A 19,397-nucleotide genomic window follows, 5' to 3' on the forward strand; every position below is an offset into this window, starting at 1 on the left:
AACATGAACACAGAATAGTCATTACAAATGGTCCCTTGACCCTCAAACACATCAAAACACATACACATGCATAATTATACTTTGTAATATATTTGGAAGAAGCTGTCAGGAAATAATCACAGGAAATACTTAAGACTAACGAGGAATATGAAAAAGTATTCACAGGGGCACCTGGGTGGCTCAGTGGGTTAAAGCCTCTGCCTTTGGCTCAGGTCGTGATCCCAGGGTCCTGGGATCGAGCCCCGCATTGGGCTCTTTGCTCAGCAGGGAGCCTGCTTCCTCCTCTCTCTCTGCCTGTCTCTCTGCCTACTTGTGATCTCTCTCTGTTAAATAAATAAAATCTTTAAAAAAAAAAAAAAAGTATTCACAGCAATAAGAGCAGAAGAATCTGAGTACATGAATGACCAGGGAATCCTCTCAGCCAAAAACTGAAGTCACCATATGCCTGTCTCTTGGGAGATATGAAAGGTAAAAGAGTATTGAACGAGTCAGAGCATGGAGGAAACATGAAAAAGAGTAAGACCGACTAGGAGGTCTGTTGCTCTGAGTACGTAATGAGGTTCCCCCGAAAGTCACTTGATGCACCTGCCTTGTTCCCTGCTGGTCGTCACTGTCTGACTCTTGCTCGTGGAAGAAGCTGTGGCTTTAGCCTTTAAAGTCACATTCTTGGTTATCACCTCTGAGAGGGTCTTGCACCGTGAGTCCTATAACCCTTCTCTCAGCAGGACTCAAGAGCTACCTTTTTTCAATATGATTAATAATTCAATGGATTTGGATGCCTGGGTGGCTCAGTCCGGTGTCTGCCTTCAGCTCAGGTCGTGACCCCAGGGTCCTGGGATCGAGTCCCATATCGGGCTCCTTGCTCAGGAGGGAGCCTACTTCTCCCTCTGCCTGCTGTTCCCCCTGCTTGTGCTTTCTCTCTCTCTCTGACAAATAAATAAACAAATCTTTAATAATGCAATGGATTAGTAACAAGAACACCTGAAATGCGGTTGACCTCAGTTTTGAGCCCTGCACTTCAAATTGGGAAAGGCCCACTATATGGTCAGTTTAAGAGACGGGTCCTCCTTGGAGAGCCAAAGAGGCAGCAGAATGTAAAGCAAAGAGCATGGATTTAAGCATCAGGCACATCTGGATGTGAGTCCCAGCTCACTGAACCACACTGGGAGATTTACAGATGGTCTCTGAACTTCATTAACTATCAAAGAAGGAAGCTGAGAACGGCCACCTTCCAGGGCTGAGCTCTCCGTATTGTCCACTTGATAAATACCAGCATGGGATGGCTGGGAAGTACAGGCTCGGGAGTGCTTGCCACTTACTGCTGTGTGATCTTGGGCCAATTATTACCCTCTGTAGGCCTCAGTTCCTTATCTGCGACATGGGGATAATGACAATACCTTCCTCACTGGCTGGCTGTGAAGAGAAAAAGCATGACTGCTCTTAGTACACTGACCTCTTTCAATTCCTCAAACTGCCAGGCTTATTAGTATCTCAGGAACTTTGTCCCTGCCTTCTCCCCTGCCTGTAACTGGTGTGTGTGTGTGTGTGTGTGTGTGTGTGTGTGTGTAAGCATTTACACCAGTGCCTGGCACATAGGAAGTGTTCCGCAAAACTGAGCTACTGCAGTGTCACTATTATTCTTTAATCCTACAGAACTCTGAAAATCCTGAGGATTTGGGAGCTAGTTCCTCCATCTTCCAGAAATCTTTAACCTCTTCCAAAGCTAGCTGAACTTCTGCTGCATATACTGGTTCAGGAAGAAACACATTTCCCAAGGCACCTGAGAGGCATAGTTGGTTAAGTGTATGACACTTGGTTTGGGCTCAGGTCATGATCTCAGGGTCATGAATTAGAGCCCTGAGTCAGGCTCCTCGCCTATGGAGGAGTCTGCTTAAGAATCTTTCTCCCTCTCCCTCTGCCCCTCCTCCCCCCAATAAATAAATAATATGAGAGAGAGAGAGAAAGAAATAAAAAAAGAAAGAGGAAGGAAGGAAGGAAGGAAGGCATTCCCAGTGGTGCCTGGCTAACTCAGAAGAATGTTAGACTCTTGATCTCAGGGTGGTGGGTTTGAGTCCCACACTGAGCACAGAGCTTACAAAAAATAAATAAACTTTTTTTTTTAAAGATTTTATTTATTTATTTGACAGAGAGAGATCACAAGTAGGCAGAGAGGCAGGCAGAGAGAGTGGGAGGGAAGCAGACTCCCTGCTGAGCAGAGAGCCCGATGTGGGACTCGATCCCAGAACCCTGAGATCATGACCCGAGCCAAAGGCAGCGGCTTAACCCACTGAGACACCCAGGCGCCCCTAAACTTAAAAAAAAAAAAAAGAAAGAAATGCATTCCTCCCCCCAAAAATAAAAATAGAATTACCATATGAATCAGTAATTCCACCACTGGGTATTTACCAAAGAATATGAAAACACTAATTCAAAAAGATACATGCAGACCTGTGTTTATTGCAGCATTATTTACAACAGCCAAATGATGGAAGCAGCCTGAGTGTCCATGGATGGATGAACAGATATAAAAGATGTGAGACACACACACACACACACACACACACACACACACACACAGAATATGACTCAGCAGTAATAAGGAATGGGATCTAGCCATTTGCAACAACATGGACAGATCCAGAGGGTGTAATGCCAAGTGCAGTGAGTCAAGAGTTCAGACAAATACAGTGTGATTTCATTCATATGTGGAATTTAAGAAACAAAACAAACTGATAAGAAGAGACAAACAACAAAGCAGACTCTTAGCGAACGAACTGATGGTTGCCAGTGGGGGAGGGGGAATGGGCGGAACAGGTGTTGGGGAGTGAGGAGGGCACTTAGGTTGAGCACTGAGGAAGGAGCAGAACTAGTGAATCATTACGTGGTACACCTGAAGCTAATGTAACACTGTGTGTTAACTATACTGGAATCAAAAAAAATTTTTAAAGGAAGAAAGAAATACATCCCTCTAGGACGTGCCATCCCCCAATTCCTCTGTCATTTATCTAGAATGTGCACAAAGAAACACCGTACCCACACGCCCGCCCCGGCCATTGCTCCTATTTTGAACTCAGCGGGGGCCCATAGGACAACACTGTCCTTGGGAGTTTAGATCCAGGTTTCAGGCTCTGCTCAGTCCTGGCTTGGTGGCTTTTGGATCCAAGCTAAACTTTTCAGTATCTTCTTTTCTCTGTTTTTAAGCACGAGTTACCTCACTATCTGTTGAGAGGATTAAATGAAGTGAGGAATATGACTTGTATGTATGTAATACCGGGTCACTCACCCGTCTTTAGAACAAATCTAAACTCCTTAGCGTGGCCTTCGCCTTCCGACCTCACCCCTACACTTCCTTTCCCCTCCCCCTGCTCTATGTACATGGGCTTCTTTCTATTCATTAAACCCCACGTTTACGCATAGCTCTGCAACTTTGCCCTGGTGTTTCCCTGCTTGTAATGCTCTCCCTCCAGATGTTTCAAAACTGCTTGGTCCGTGGTCTGACGAGTACCTGCTGGGAGCTTCTGCGTCCCCCTGTCCCCACAGCACCTGCCTAGTCTGAGTGGTGCTGCCCCCCAACCTTGCTAGCACGCCCTCTTTTCTTTTCCTGATGGTACTTATCATCATCTGACTTACTTTGCTCATTTACTCTCTTATGAACATTTCTCTCCAGGAGCAAGAGCCCTGTCTGGCTGACAGCCCTTCCCCCAGTGTCTACAGACAGCACCTGGCCTATGGGAGATGCTCCGTAGATCTTTCTCCAGAAGTGGACCTGCTCCACAAAGGTGTAAGGACGCAGGTATCTCGGGCAGTATGTCACAGTGACTGGCCACGGCCACTCACAGCCAGTGCTGTGGTCACCAGAGCCGAAGGGCTCCGCACATCCCGGAGGCCTTCTTTCTTAGGGATGCTCTGAAGGAGGAATCACTTCAGACAAAAGTAGGTGAGCGGCATGGTGTAGGGAAGTCTTTTTGTGAAGAGAAGAGCTGTGAGCCCCCAAACAAGACAGGGAGATCCTCACAGCACCCATAAGAAGGCAACAGTCACTGAGAGGGAAGCCCGACCCAGGAGAGAACACATGGAAGACATCAAGATGGAGGCCGAAGAAGAAGGAGCAAAAAGGGCGTCGTGAAAGGGGTTTGGAACCAGAACGGTAAGATGTCAGGAGGACTGCTGTGGGAATGGTCTGCCCCCATAAAACATGTAGTTTAGCAATGACCTTGTACATAACTGTTAGAGCACAGTGATAAGAGAAAGAAGACTGACTTTGAGTTGGCTTCATCATTGCTTTTCAATTGTATGTCCTTAACCAAAGGAGTCACTCTCACTTGGGCCTCACTTTAACTCTTAATGTTAACCCTACAGACTGTGGGAACAGGATCCTGCCATTGTGCAGAGACCCTCAGTGACAATGAGGCTTTGTTCTTGCAAAATTACCCTGAAAAGGGAACAAAGTAGGGAAATGCCTGGCGGCATGCAGAACCCAGTCTCCTGTGGTTACCTTCAACTTCGGGGCCACCATAGTCGGGGTTTGGCGCCCACTCTACAGAACCTGTGCCCCAAAACTTGATCCAAGGTCAATTCCACTTACTGCTTTGTGGGTGCTGGTCCCTCCACCAGTTTTCCTAGCCTCAGGGCCTTTTTCCCTTCCTTCCTTTACCTGAAATAGACTCTTCCCATGGCTTTTCCGGGTTATCCACAGCCTGCTCAAATGTTATCTCTTCCAAGAGGTTCTCCTATTGGAAAGTAACTTCCCCGAGAGCAGGGATCTTTTCTGTCTTATTCACCTGCTACACCCTCTCCCTCCTAGAACAATACCTGCCCCATATTAGGTGCTCGATAAATATCAGTTCGTTCATTGAATGGCATAGGAGTTCGGGCTTTTTGCTGGTCTGGTCAGATTCACAATTCTACATTAGCAGGGTCTCTAATACCTATATATTTTGTCAGTGATCTATTTAGCTTCAAGTGTAAAGCACTGACTTTGAAGTTGACCAGATCTAGATTTTAATCTTAGCTTTGACATTTCTAGCTCCATGACTATGGGCAAATTATTTAACCCCTCTAAAGCCTACATTGTTTTATAGATACCAACACTTTCCTTATGGGCTAGTTTAAGAATTAAATAATATATGCAAAAGGCTTAGTACAAGGCTTAGCACATGATAAGAACTCAATCAATATAACCCATTAATATTATAGATTAATGTGATTGTCACTACTGGTGCTATTTTATCATGTATACACTTTGCCCTGAGAACAGTGTGACTCAGGACACCTGCCAGCTGACGGCTGCACCTGACCAAGTGCATATCCATTCGCCACCGTTGGCTCCCACATGTTTATCCAACAACTGCAATGAGTGAACCTTAAGGGACAGGTGGAATTTAGAGAGGCTACAGGTGGACACAGGAGGGCATGTCACATTGAAAGGGACTGTCTGGGGAACGGACAAGTGGGAAGTTCGAGGAACAGCAACTAGCTCTACCAACCAGACTTCGAATTACACTCATCCGTTTATTCATTTGGAAATGATTTTACAATCACCTGTTGTTAAGCAGCCCCTGTGCTAAACGCTGGGAATAAAAAGTATTAGCAAGCCTTCCCTGCCCTCAAGGAGCTCAGTCTAGAGAGGGGACTAGGCTGCAAACTGACACCTCGCAGCTGTAGCAAGAGATACTAGAGTGCAGAAGAAAGGAAGCAAGACCTTGCCAGGTGAAGAAGAAGAAGAGAGAGCTGAGAGTAGAATAGGTCCCCAGGCAGAGGCACAGCAGATCAGGCCCAGACGGCTGGTTAAGGAGAATACTGAATGGTGCCTGGGTGGCTCAGTGGGTTAAAGCCTCTGCCTTCGGCTAGGGTCATGATCCCAGGATCCTGGGATCGGGCCCCACATCGGGCTCTCTGCCCAGTGGGAAGCCTGCTTCCCTCTCTTTCTCTGCCTGCCTCTGCCTGCTTGTGATCTCTGTCTGTCAAATAAATAAATAAAATCTTTAAAAAAAAAAAAAAAAAAAAAAGGAAAAGCACTGAAGCTTTTCGGTAAGGGAGTGATATAAACACCAGAACTGGAAAAAGAAAATAGAAGAGTAAATAACTGATTTTCAAGTTTACCCATATGCATCCATCTTGAGAGCCTGGACTATTATGAAAGAACAGCAATATCCCTTAATTACATCAATCCAGAGCCTTCCAAACTGACTGTGGTAGAAGTATCTTCGTGTGGGAAGAGACAAATGGGCTTGGAAACCCTGACTTCCTACCCCTTCCCCGCTGTGAATAGGAAGAGGATGGGACTTCAGGTAGGGAAAGCACAGGGGTCCCACCCAGGCTCTGTGGGAAACAGAAAATAATAGTAACAGAAAATAATAGTAACCTTACAAAAAGGAACCAGACCCCAAAGGAAAAGGTCACTATAAAGATTAACCAGACCTAGCAACATATATATATAGATCAAAGATATCACAGAAACAAAACCTCACACAATGTATGAGCATCAAGTCTGGGGACGCCTGGGTGGCTCAGTGGGTTAAGCTTCTGTCTTCGGCTCAGGTCACGATCTCAGGGTCCTGGGATGGAGTCCGGCATCAGGCTCTCTGCTTAGCAGGGAGCCTGCTCCCTGCCCCCTTCTTTGCCTGCCTCTCTGCCTGCCTGTAATCTCTCTCTCTGTCAAATAAATGAATAAAATATTTAAAGATAGATAGATAGATGCTTAAAAAAAAAAAAAAAAGGATCAAGTCTGTTCCCAGGCCACTGACCTGATAACTGACAAGGGTCCTGGTAAAGTCCTAATACAAGGCCACAGGTGAAGGGCCCACACTGGCAACCTGGTCAGGTCCCCTCTCATTCCTGAGAGCTTTTTCTGTCTCCGTGCTTAATAACACTCTACCGCTTTGCTCAATTCTCCTTTGTCTGGGAGATTCACTCTTACCTCTCTGAGCGATGTTCTCCCAAGAACATTGCTCTCCTGCTTCACCTGGATTGAGCTCCAGAGGGCGCTGTTCTCCTTCAGTTCTCGAGCAAGCAGTGGCACTCAACAGTGAGCCAGCTTCAGGATGCCCTGGTAGAGGGGACACATCCCTAGGGCGCCCCCTTCCCCATCCCCGACTTCCAGATCTAGGATGTCGGGGTAGGATCTAAGAATGTGCATTACTAATGAGTTCCCAGGTCAAGGCTAATGCTGCTGGTCCAGAGACCAACTTTGAGAACCACCGTTCACAAGCACCTAAGACCCTTCTTTGCATGGTCAGAAGTACAGGTAAAACAAGATCAGAACATCACAAGGAGACCTTACTTAAGACTCAGGAGGAAAACAGTCAAACAACAACCAAAAAAAAACCAAACAAACAAACAAAACAGAGCAAGATCCAACCCTGTGATACGGCTTACGCTGTATGGATCTGAGTTTTGAGAGCCCTCTGGGGTCTGGCTTGTTGACTAATAGCTGGTCTCTCTTCCCCAGCTTTCTTTAGGGCAGGTAAAGAGAGCAAGAAGTTTTATCCCACAGCCTCAGCAGGAATAACACAAATGAGAACATAACACAGCGCAATACAAGAACCACATAATCTGAACAAGTGAAATACATATAAAATGGGAAATCCCTTTATTTCCTTAACAATGTCTTATTTATTTTATAGCTTCTTCCAATTTCTAGAACAATTTCTTTGTCCCTGTTGTATGCCTAACATATGTCTGAAGTGAATGGATTTATGGTTTATAACAACGTCTCCTCATGCACAGAAACACAATCTACTTTGCCGATGTTACTCATTTATTTTTACCTGGCTCTATTTAGCCAAAGGACTTTGAATCGTGTATTATTTTTGCCATTTATTGCCACAGCTTTCCACATAGCACACAGGCTCAATAAATACAGGCCTATTCTTCTTTATCTCTGTACTACGTCTTCCCTGGATCATTATCTTAGAAACCTGGGCTTAATTACTCGTCTCCTATCTGTTTGTGTCATGGCTTGGGGTGACTATGGGTTGTTTTTGAAGAAAACTATGCATATATTTTTTTTTTTCTTACAGCTAATCAATCACTAGCTACTCTCTGATGTCCTCTGTGATCCTCTTGGGGACTGAAATTAAACTTCCCCACTTATGTTTCCCTTCTTGAGAGAAAGAACAAAAGGCAGTTAAAGAGGGTGAGAGCCAGAGCCAGGGAGAGACACAGAGAGACGCAAAGTGACTCTTCCAGAAGGATGAATAGATCCTCCCACCAAGCTACGCACACACTCTTCAAAACACCTCGCAAGTCCCTCAACCTGGAAGTACAAGCCTCGAGAGCTGAGTCACTATCCTAGCCCTAAATAAACTGCTTGACCTGGTTCTGAAGGGGATTACTTTTTGCCTTAGTCACTTACGGATTATTCCTTTGTGCTTTCAGTTGCCACCTGTCTGACTCGCCCAAGATGATTACTGGACTCAAATCACTTTTCGGACATCAACTTCACACAACCACATTTGTTTATAAAAGACGAATCGGGGGCTGAATAGAGTAGAATATGGCCGCGGGATTCTCATTCATATTCCAACAAATGGAAAACAGACGAGGTTAGGAAACAAGAGCAAACAAGAAAATCGTAACAAATTAAAATGAGCCAGCTGTTGGCCAACCTCAGCCAAAAAGTAATCTTTTCTGAAAGAATAACATCTTGGGGAGCAAGTGTCATGCTTACAGGTCTCTGTGGGACGGACGGTTTGAAGGACATCTAGACTGATGGCTTGGGAGTGAAGACAATTGGTTTATCACATTTGATCCCCATTAATGGCGCAGTGAGGAAAATGGATTTCATTTACACACAAGGGAGCTGAATTTCAGATTCACTGATGATATCACAGAAAAAATCAGGAAGTAGAACCCAGTCCTCCGAATTCATAGTCTTGTGCTCTAATAAGTATGAATGGGCAAAGTGTCAGCCCTCAAAACTTAAGACAAAGAAATACTTGCTTGTAGTCAATACTATTAAAAATCTACAACGGGGACACCTGGCTGGCTCAGTTGATGGAACACAAAACTCTTAATCTCAGGGTTATGAGTTCAAGCCCCACGGTGGGTGTAGAGATGACTTAAGATAGAAAATCTTTTTTAAAAAATCTCATGGGGGCGCCTGGGTGGCTCAGTCTCTAAGCATCTGCCTTCAGCTCAGGTCATGATCCCAGGGTTCTGGGATTGAGCCCCACATCTGGCTCCCTGCTCCGCGGCGAGCCTGCTTCTCCCCCTCTCTCTCTGCCCCTGCTTGTGTTCCCTCTCTCGCTGTGTCTCTGTGAAATAAATAAATAAAATCTTTTTAAAAACATTTTTAAATGTTTTATTTTTTTAAAAATCTCCTCTAAGCTTATGCCTAAATTTACATTCACCTGTAGAAAACATAGTCATATTATAAACAAGTCAAGGTTATTGAAAAACAATAATAATATGTAAAGTTGAAAGGATGACAATCAAAAATTAAGTGCTTAGTTCAAAACAATAGCCAAGAAAATCTTTTTTATCTTTTAATTTCCTCTCAAACTCCCTTCATAGAACATGCTATTTGTTATGAATCAAGGGTCGACAGACGTTTGTTGAAAGCTTCAAGTAGGAAAAATAGAAGCCCGAAACAAAGATAACAGGAAAGGAATCCAGGGGAAACAGGTATAATGTACAAAACAGAATAATATTTTTTCTTTTAATATTTTATTTATTTATTTGACAGAGAGAGAGACCACAAGCAAGGAGAGAAGCAGGCAGAGGTAGAGTGAGAAGCAGGCTTCTTGCTGAGCAAGGGAGCCTGATGGGGGCTCGATCCAGAGAGCCTGGGATCATGACCTGAGCTGAAGGCAGATGCTTAAGGACGGATCCACCCAGGTGCCCCTGGGATAATATACTTTTTAGATATTATCATTATCTTCAGCAAGATAAGAAAATATGTTTCACCCATAAAAACTAAACGGGGTGCCTTGAAAAATCAAAAATTTTTAAAGTTCTTGAAAAATCAGAGTTCTTAAAAATTCAACAGAAGGATTGGACTACAAGATGAAGTAAACTATAGAACTACAAGAGAACTATAAACTGTAGAACTATAAAAGATAAAGAAAATAAGGGAGAAAAGATAATAGACCGAGAGAAAAAAAAAATCAAAGATACCTATTAAGTAACTCATAGCAGTTCCAGAAAAGGTGAACAGATAAAACAAAAGGAATAAAATTATGAAAGAATTGATATCAAAAAAAAAAAATCCAGAACAGAAAAACATAGTTTTCAAGTTGAAAGGGTTCACCTGATGTAAATAAGTGAAAAGGACCCCCAGCATACTGTAACAAAATTCTGGAGGAACAAAGTAAATTAAGGATTTAATTCTTCAGTTTCAGAGAGGAAAATCAAAAGGATGGGGACTCAAAAGGACACTGAATTCTCAACGGCAATCCTGAAAGACGTTAGGACGATTACTTAAACAAGGAACCATGGCTGTCAAATTCCATATCAAGTTACAAATCGTGTGTAAAGGCAAAAACATTTATAGACATGCAAGGGCTCCAAAAATTTGTCTCACGTGCCCCTTATTGAAGATGCCACTTAGAGTGTCCTTCACAAAATAAAGGAGTTATAACAAAAATAATCACAACAGAGAAAGCAGCACAGGACACACAAAGGAGTTATAACAAAAATAATCACAACAGAGAAAGCAGCACAGGACACACAAAGGAGTTATAACAAAAATAATCACAACAGAGAAAGCAGCACAGGACACACAAAAGAGACCCTATAGAAGGAAGTCACAGTGTGAAGTGGGACACCAGCACTTTGGAGTGGTCTGGGGGGGGACCAAGGACAACAACACTCAACCACAGCCACATACTCAGTAAAACTCTTCCTCCTTAGTAAAACTGAGATTGCTTACCACCAAAAGACTCCCTCACTAGGGAAACGCTAAAAGACATTCTTAAAGATGGAAAATAATCACAGGAGACAGAAGTTAATGGGGGGAGGGGATAAAGAAGCAGCGAACGTGCTGGTAAATATAAACAAATAAGAGGGGCACCTGGCTGGCTGAGCTGGGGGAGCATGCAACTCTTGATCTTGGCATCCTGAGTTCGAACCCCATGGTGGGTAGAGGGATTACTCTCTCTATATATAAATATACACACATATATACACGCACAAACATATATAACATATATATAAACATATAGAGACTGACAATATAAGTCAGTAATAATGTAGTCTAATTTGAAGGAAAAACAAAAAAAGATAGAATGGAAACCCTGATATAAATAGTATGTGAGGGGCGCCTTGTTGGCTCAGTGGGTTAAAGCCTCTGCCTTCGGCTCAGGTCATGATCCCAGGGTCCTGAGATTGAGACCCGCATCGAGCTCTCTGCTCAGCAGGGAGCCTGCTTCCTCCTCTCTCTCTCTCTCTACCTGCCTCTCTGCCTACTTGTGATCTCTGTCTGTCAAATAAGTAAATAAAATCTTTAAAAAAGAAAAAAAGAAAAGAAAAAGAGTAACTCAACAGCCCTAACCAGAAAGAATACTAACTAGGTACTAAGTGATATTAGTAACTAACAGTTAATGTTGTTAAGTATGATAATGGTTTGGGGCACCGGGGTGGCTCAGTTAAGCATCCAAGTCTTGGTTTTGGCTCAGATCATGATCTCTGGGTCCTGAGACTGAGCCCTGCACCAGGCTCCAGGCTCAACACAGAGTCTGCTTGTCCCTCTCTCTTCGCTCCTCCCCACGCTTACATGTGTGCTCTCTCTCACTCTCTAAAATAAATATATAAATTTTTTAAAAATCTTTTAAAAAATGATGATGATTTTATGAATATGTAGAAATGTCCTTATTTTAAGAGCTCTCTATGAAATTATTCAAAGTATAAATGTCATACTTCCTGCAATTACTTTTAAATATGTAAGAAAATATATAAAGGAATTATGGCAAAATATTAATATATGTTAAATATAGGAGACAGGTATTCATTAAACCACTGCTTCTCTCACTTAATGGACAAATGATTCAACTGGAGATCTTGTTCAAATGCAGATTCTGAATCAGTAGGTTGGGGGTAGGGCCTGAGATTCTGCATTTCTAACAAGTTCTCAAGTGATTCCTGATGCTACTGGCTCATGAACCATATTTTGAGTAGTAAGATATACCAAAAGTTTCTCTGCATACCTGACTATCTGAAAAAAATAATTAAGTCTACTCATTAAAGAAAAAGAAATGAGGGGCGCCTGGCTGGCTCAGTTGGTAGAAGATGCAATTCTTGATCTGAGGATTGTGAGTTCAAGCCCCACACTGAATGTGGAGATTACTTAAGAATAAAATATTTTTTAAAAAAGAAAAGAAAAAGAAATGAGTATATAAATTGCAAAGCAAAAGAAAGTAAGCTTTATTTAAAAAGAATTTTAAACTATTTTTTTAAAAAGTAAAGATATTTATTAAAAATAAATTCAGAAGTGGGGCACCTGGGTGGCTCGGTTAGTTAAGATCTGACAATTTTGGCTCAGGTCATGAGATCAATCTCCAAATTGGGCTCCTTGCTGGGTGTGGAGCCTGCTTAAGATTCTCTCTCTCTCCCTCTTCCTCTGCCCCACTCCCTGCACACACTCTCTTGCTCTCTCTCTCTCTCCAAGAAAAGTGGGGGGGGGGGGGTTAAAAATAAATAAATAAATTCAGAAGAAAGCAATAATGAAAAAAGACAGAATATAGAAAAATCAGGATGAGAAAACAAAGGGGAAGTTAAAAATAAATTTGAATATATCAGGAGTCACAAAAAGTATAAATGAATCCAATTTACCTGTTAAAAAACCAAGATTAGCGTGCTTGGGTGACTCAGTCGGTTAAATATCCGACCTTGATCTTAGCTCAGGTCTTGATCTCAGGATCGTGAGTGAGCTCAAGCCCTGCACTGGGCTCCTTGCTTCCAAGCTGGGTGTGGAACCTACCTAAAAAAATTAAAAACGAAACAAAAACTGAGATTGTCAGACTGGGAAACTTAAAAATCGAATCCTATCCTTTATGGAAGAGAAAAACCCAAGACATAAGAACAGAGAGAGGGGCACCTGGGTGGCTCTGCCTTTACTCAAGTCATGATCTCAGGGTCCTGGGATCAAACCCTGCACTGGGCTCCTTGCTGAGCAGGCAGCCTGCTTCTCCCTCTCCTCCCCACTCCTGCTCTTTCTCGCTGCCGGTCTCTCTCTCTTTCTTACTCTCAAATAAAATCTTAAAAAATAAGTAAACAAATAGGGGCGCCTGGGTGGCTCAGTGGGGCTGGGCCGCTGCCTTCGGCTCGGGTCGTGATCTCAGGGTCCTGGGATCGAGTCCCGCGTCAGGCTCTCTGCTCAGCAGGAAGCCTGCTTCCCTTCCTCTCTCTCTGCCTGCCTTTCTGCCTATTTGTGATCTCTGCCTGTCAAATAAATAAATAAAAAATCTTTAAAAAAAAATAAGTAAACAAATAAATAAGGACACAGAAAAACCGTTAGTAATTAAATTGAAACTAGATACTTGAATATATGGGCAAACACAAACAAAAATAAAAACTGTTATAGCTATAGTATATAGAATATACTATACTATAGTATATAGAATCTAGAATGTAAGCCAAAAAATGTCATTAGTTAGGTTACAGAAGTTTGCTAGATTGATAAAATTTTGAAGCAATGAATTGCGGCATTCTCATAAAATGGAATACTCCAAAAGCAGTGAAAAGGAATGAAAACAGGAAAAACAGTAAGTTACAGAAAGATGTGTATAATATCGTGCCATTTCTACATAGTATAAAACCAAGCACAATGAGAATATATGTTATATTTATAGTAAATAATAATGTAATACATAATACATTTATGATAATATATATATTATACCCATACTATACACACATATACATACACTAAAAGCACACGTGTGTGTGTATGTGCATGTGTGTAGAGTTTAGGGATGTGCAGACATAGAAAGGGGCCCATGCAGATGACAGAACACGAACTCAGAACAATGGCTCCTTCTGGGAGCTTCTGGGGTGTACGCAGCAACATCAAGGGTACTAGAAGCATTTCATGTATTAAACCACTCTGTGTATATTGCAGTTCATTTTATTTTTTTACATTTTTTTCCCCAAAATGATGGAATGAGAGCATGTACCTATTTACCATCCTGTCTGAAATTCTGTTGTAATCGAAGAAAGGAGTATTTTTTAAAGAACCGATTTCTAACAGCTCCCAAGACAAAAGAAAGGGAACACAGATCATCAGACTAAAGACACTGGAGGGAGGGGACACAGAGTAGTAAGAGGAGAGAAACCATAGTCCAAAACACAGCAGCCCAAGAAAAGAGCAGTCCTCTCTGAAGAAAATGGAAGCCCATAGTCATGACGTAACACAGTCATGTTAGCTCGGTTACTAACACCCAGAAAATTCTCCAAAGGTGATTGTTTGACCACCTGACTTAATCAATTAAAAGATCTGCTTGCGGCGATCATCACAGAATAACTGGACCAAATTGGCCCGTCTCCCCTTCCTCCCCCAATCCCCATGCCTTCTCCTCCCCACGCTAAGCAGTGGCCAGCAATGGCTTTTAAGTCCAGCAGAAAAGCCCAATGCTTTCTAATCCAAAGATATGTAAAATACTGGCTGAATCAAGCTTAGAGATATATTTTGTTCTTTGGGTTTTTGTTTATGGTGTTTTTTTTTTTTTTAAGATTTTATTTATTTGAGAGAGAGACTGTGTGTGTGGGTGAGAGAGAGCACAAGCAGGGGGAGTTGCAGAGGGAGAACCAGACTCCCCACTGAGCAGGGAGCCCTACATGGGGTTCAATCCCAGGACCCTGGGATCATGACCTGATCCGAAGGCAGAGGCTTTAACCCAATGAGCCACCCAGATGCTGCTAGATACATATTTTGTTTGAACTTCAGAGTGCTACACTTACTGAAAACTTCAACTTAATTTAATTTTTTTTTAAAGATTTTATTTACTGGGGCATCTAGGTGGCTCAGTGGGTTGGGGCCTCTGCCTTCGGCTCAGGTCATGATCCCAGGGTCCTGGGATCGAGCCGCGCGTCGGGCTCTCTGCTCAGCAGGGAGCCTGCTTCCCCTTCTCTCTCTGCCTGCCTCTCTGCCTACTTGTGACCTCTATCTGTCAAATAAATAAATAAAATCTTTAAAAAAAAAATAAAAAATAAAAAAAAATAAAATGATCCAAAGGGATGTATTAGGGGCACAAGGCTAGCTCAGCTGGGGACAGCATGTGACTCTTGATCTTGGGGTCATGAATTGAAGCCCCATATTAGGTGTAGAGTTTACCAAAACAAAAACAAAAACAACAACAAAAATAACAAACAAATGAAAAAACAGAAAAAAATTTTTAAATAAAGTGATCCATTAGATTATATTATCTGCCGATGGTCACACAGGATCCTGAGGGGCAGTCTGTGCACCAGGGTCTCTTTCCACTCTACGATTTAGTCTCCCAACAAAGCAGAGTTAAACCAAATGCTCTCTAAGAATGCATCCAGTTCAGAAACTCTTTAATTTTAAGATTCTTGGAATTGTTTTACTAGTACTTCTGTCAACAGTGCCTGCGAGCACCAGAACCTTCTATTTCTAGCTACAAATTAGTGAATATATTGGATTCTCTTTTTAATTTTTTTTTTTTTTAGGATTTTATTTTTTTCAGTAATCTCTATACTCAACATGGAGCTCAAACTCACAATCCCAAAATCGAGAGTCACATGTTCTACCAAGCCAGCCAGGGGCCCCTCACTTTTTTCTTTTTAAGGCAAGAAAACATTAGCAATTCACTAAAGTTTATTTAAATAATCATGAAATGTGGGGTGCCTGGACAGTTAATTCGGTTAAGCCTCTGACTCTTGATTTCAGCTCAGGTCATGGTCTCCTGGTGGTGAGATCAAGACCTGACTTGGGCTCCAGAATGGGTGTGGAGCCTGCTTAAGATTTTTTCTTGGCTCTCCCTTCCGATTCCCTCTCTCTCAAAAAAATAAAAATCATGAAAAGCAAAACAATAATACAGCATATAAAAGAGAGCCCTGGTGAGGTGAGAGGAATATGGGAAATCTCACACTGAGTTCCTCTTCTCCACATGATTAATGAGACTCCATTTCCCCCACGGGCCTGAGATAAACTGCCTCCTCTCACATACACTGGTATTACCAAAGTAATCTGTTTAAAGATGTTTTAAATTAAAACATGAATCGTATGCCCTATCTTCCTCATAATTGCTACCATTCAGTTTCCAAAAGGGTCACAGTATGTCTTTGCTGGGGAGTTCACTCATTCACTTTCTTTCACATTTACTGAGCGCCCACCAGTGCCAGACACCATGCCAGGGTCCTGGGGTACCGTGGGGAACCGGACTCCCTGCCCTCGTGGAGCCTAGAGTAAGTGAGAGACTATAGTCAAAGACAGGGTCAGTAAATGAGCGAATTACAGATTTTGAAGATTGCTAGAAAAAGAAAGAACACGGCGTGATGAATGTAGGGTTTGTGGGGAAGGACATCTAGATAAGGTGGTGAGGGAAGACCTCTCTAAGCTGAAGCCTGAAGATGAAGGGGGTAGGGAGAGGCAAAGAGCTAGAGCACAGCATCCTGAAACAGGAGTCATTAATACAAAGTTCCCAAAGTGGGAATGAGTTTAACGTGTTTGAGGGACAGCAAAGGCTGGTATGGCTGAAACACCGAGAGTAAAGGGGAGGGACCCTATCAGATGACGTTGGGTTAACATCAGTAAGTAGGTTAAGCAGACAAGTCTTCCTTCGTTCCTTGTCAAACATCTATCCCATTTTCTCAAGTAGCCGCAGACCAGGAGGGCCAGACTGGGAGCTGTAAGAGGAGGTCTCTGGGCCAGGGATCCTGACCACTCCCCGCCCCGCCCCCCAGTTACACCCACAGCTTTAGGGGATCACAAGCGCAGGCAGATAACACTTTCCAGTATTTTGTTCTCCTATGGCCATCGTTTCTGAACTCAAAAATATAAAAATCAATTAAATCGTTATGCCATTTATAATGTGGGTAAGCAGTGCGTGTTATCAGCACACCAACTTCTAGTCAAGTCAAACCAAAAAATGGTTGCAATTTCCAGGGTTTAGAACCAGGGTTGGTTCTAAAACCGGCTTCTAAGTTCTTCCTGGTTAAGTGGGCGTTTAAGAACCCTTGACTGAATCATCCCTGTGGTTCACCTTTAAAATGTCCACGAAGACACAATTACAAAAACATAGAAAGTCCCAACAGGATGTGAAAACAAAAATATCCATCATCAGGTAGGGCAGATCCTAATTATCAGTAAATATCACGTGATTGAGAAACCATCACTGGCTGGTTCAAATTATGACCTCTGAAACCAAATTCCAGAGCCAAGAGAAGCAGAACAAAGCCTCTGCTGGAGATGGTGGGAGTGGGGGGTAAGGGGTGGATAGTAAACATATTTAACAACCGGCAGCAAATGGTCACAGACCAATCAGCACAGGGGCCAGCGGCAAACCCCTGCTCTGCGCACAGGGGTATGAGCCGGGAGGAGGGGAGTGTCAGACCGGCTTCCTCCAGTGTCACATTCCCATCCGTCACGGAAAGTCAGAGACAAACCGAGAGGTCACCCAAAACTATGAACCCTCTTCTAAGGCAGTTCGGGCCACCGCCACACCCCCAAACCCCACTATGACTTTCTCTCTATCCAGTCTCAACTACAAACCCTAGAAAGGCAACACGACCAGTGAGGGTATCTAACGCTGCTTGCAAGCTAAGGAGAGCTCAGGAAGCATCAGAGTTGTTCATGCCTCTGGTCAAAACAAAATAAAACAAACAAACAAACAAACAAAATCACAAGCTGAGTCAGATTATCCAGGAAAAAATTCTCCATAAAGTTAAGGGATGAGGTGTCAGGTCCAAAAGAAGAGTCAGCGGGTACCTGGCCAGCTCAGTGGGTAGATCCTGAGACTCTTAATCTGGGGATTGTGAATTTGAGCGCAGTGTTGGGTACAGAGATTTCTTAAAAATAAAATCTTTTAGGAACGCCTGGGTGGCTCAGTCATTGGGTGTCTGCCTTCGGCTCAGGTCATGATCTCGGGCTCCTGGGATCAAGATCCACATCAGACCTTTGCGTCTCCCTCTCCCACTCCCCCGTCTGTGTTCCCTCTCTCACAGCATCTCTTTCTGTCAAATAAATAAATAAAATCTTTGAAAAATAAATAAATAATAAAGATAAAATAAAATCTTTTAGGAACACCTGGGTAGCTCAGTCAGTTAAGCGTCTGCCTTCACTTCAGGTGATGATCCCAGAGTCCTGAGATCAAGTTCCACATCAGGTTCCTTGCTCAGTGGGGAGCCAGCTTCTCACTCTGCCTCGGGCTCCCGCTGCTTGTGTCTCCACCCCCAACAAATAAATAAATAAAATATTTTAAAAATAAATTAATTAAAAATTTAAAAATCAAATCAAATCTTTTAAAAAAACAAGAACAAAAACAAAATAAAACAAAAAAGCCAGCCTTAATCTAAGAGGACTGAACTTGACCACCTGAGAAATACTTCTGGCTAGGGGTGCCTGGGTGGCTCAGTGGGTTAAAGCCTCTGCCTTCAGCTCAGGTCATGATCCCAGGGTCCTGGGATCGAGCCCCGAGTCAGGCTCTCTACTCAGCAGGGAGCCTACTTCCCTTCCTCTCTCTCTACCTGCCTCTCTGCCTACTTGTGATCTCTGTCTGTCAAATGAATAAATAAAATCTTTAAAAAAAAAATACTTCTGGCTAAAGCTGAAACCACACCCTCACCCCACTGATGATCAGACAGGAGTTCAAAGGCCTTCAAGTGTGCAGGAGGCAGGAGAGATTGAAATCTGTTGTTTTTTTTTTTCTTAAGTTGGAACCGTATCTTTTACCTTACTCTAAGAAAATTCCAAGCGAATCAAGATTTAAATGTAAAATATGAAGTTCTAAAAAGAGAACACATGGGAACTTTTTTATAACTTTGAAGTGATGAAAACCTTACTATGTTTAGTAGTCATTTTAAAAATTGGCTAATTGGTAAATTTCACTACATTAAAAAAAAAACAAAAACAAAGAAAGGCTTCTGCATGTGTGTGGGAGGGTAGTGAAAGGAGATTATAAGTAAAGTAAAAAATAAATGACACTAGGGGCACCTGGGTGGCTCAGTCCTTTAAGCCTCTGCCTTCAGCTCAGGTCATGATCCCAATGGTCCTGGGATGGAGCCCTGCGTCAGGCTCCTTGTTCAGCTGGGAGAGGGCTTCTCCCTCTCCCTCTGCCTGTTGCTCCCCGCAGCTTATACTCTTTCTCTCTGTCAAATAAATAAATAAAATCATAAGTAAATAAATAAATAAATAAACAGCATCAACCATACTAGAAAAAAATGATATATTACACTCAAAGAAATGTTTACAATTAACATCACAGAACAGAGCTAATCTA

General features: G+C 42.7%; 1 long non-coding RNA gene across 1 annotated transcript in view; it reads right to left on the reverse strand.

Annotated features, from left to right (window-relative positions):
- LOC116570860 overlaps nucleotides 1–12,860 on the reverse strand; it is a 36,101-nt gene extending 23,241 nt beyond the window's left edge. The window contains exons 1-2 of the long non-coding RNA XR_004277583.1: nucleotides 12,772–12,860; nucleotides 1,320–1,413 (exon numbers count right to left, since the gene is read on the reverse strand). This is a non-coding gene — a long non-coding RNA (uncharacterized LOC116570860). The remainder of the gene's footprint in view (nucleotides 1–1,319; nucleotides 1,414–12,771) is intronic.
- Between the last annotated feature and the right edge of the window lie 6,537 nt (nucleotides 12,861–19,397).

The sequence above is a fragment of the Mustela erminea genome, chromosome 12, assembly GCF_009829155.1.
Source record: "Mustela erminea isolate mMusErm1 chromosome 12, mMusErm1.Pri, whole genome shotgun sequence".
NCBI lineage: Eukaryota > Metazoa > Chordata > Mammalia > Carnivora > Mustelidae > Mustela > Mustela erminea.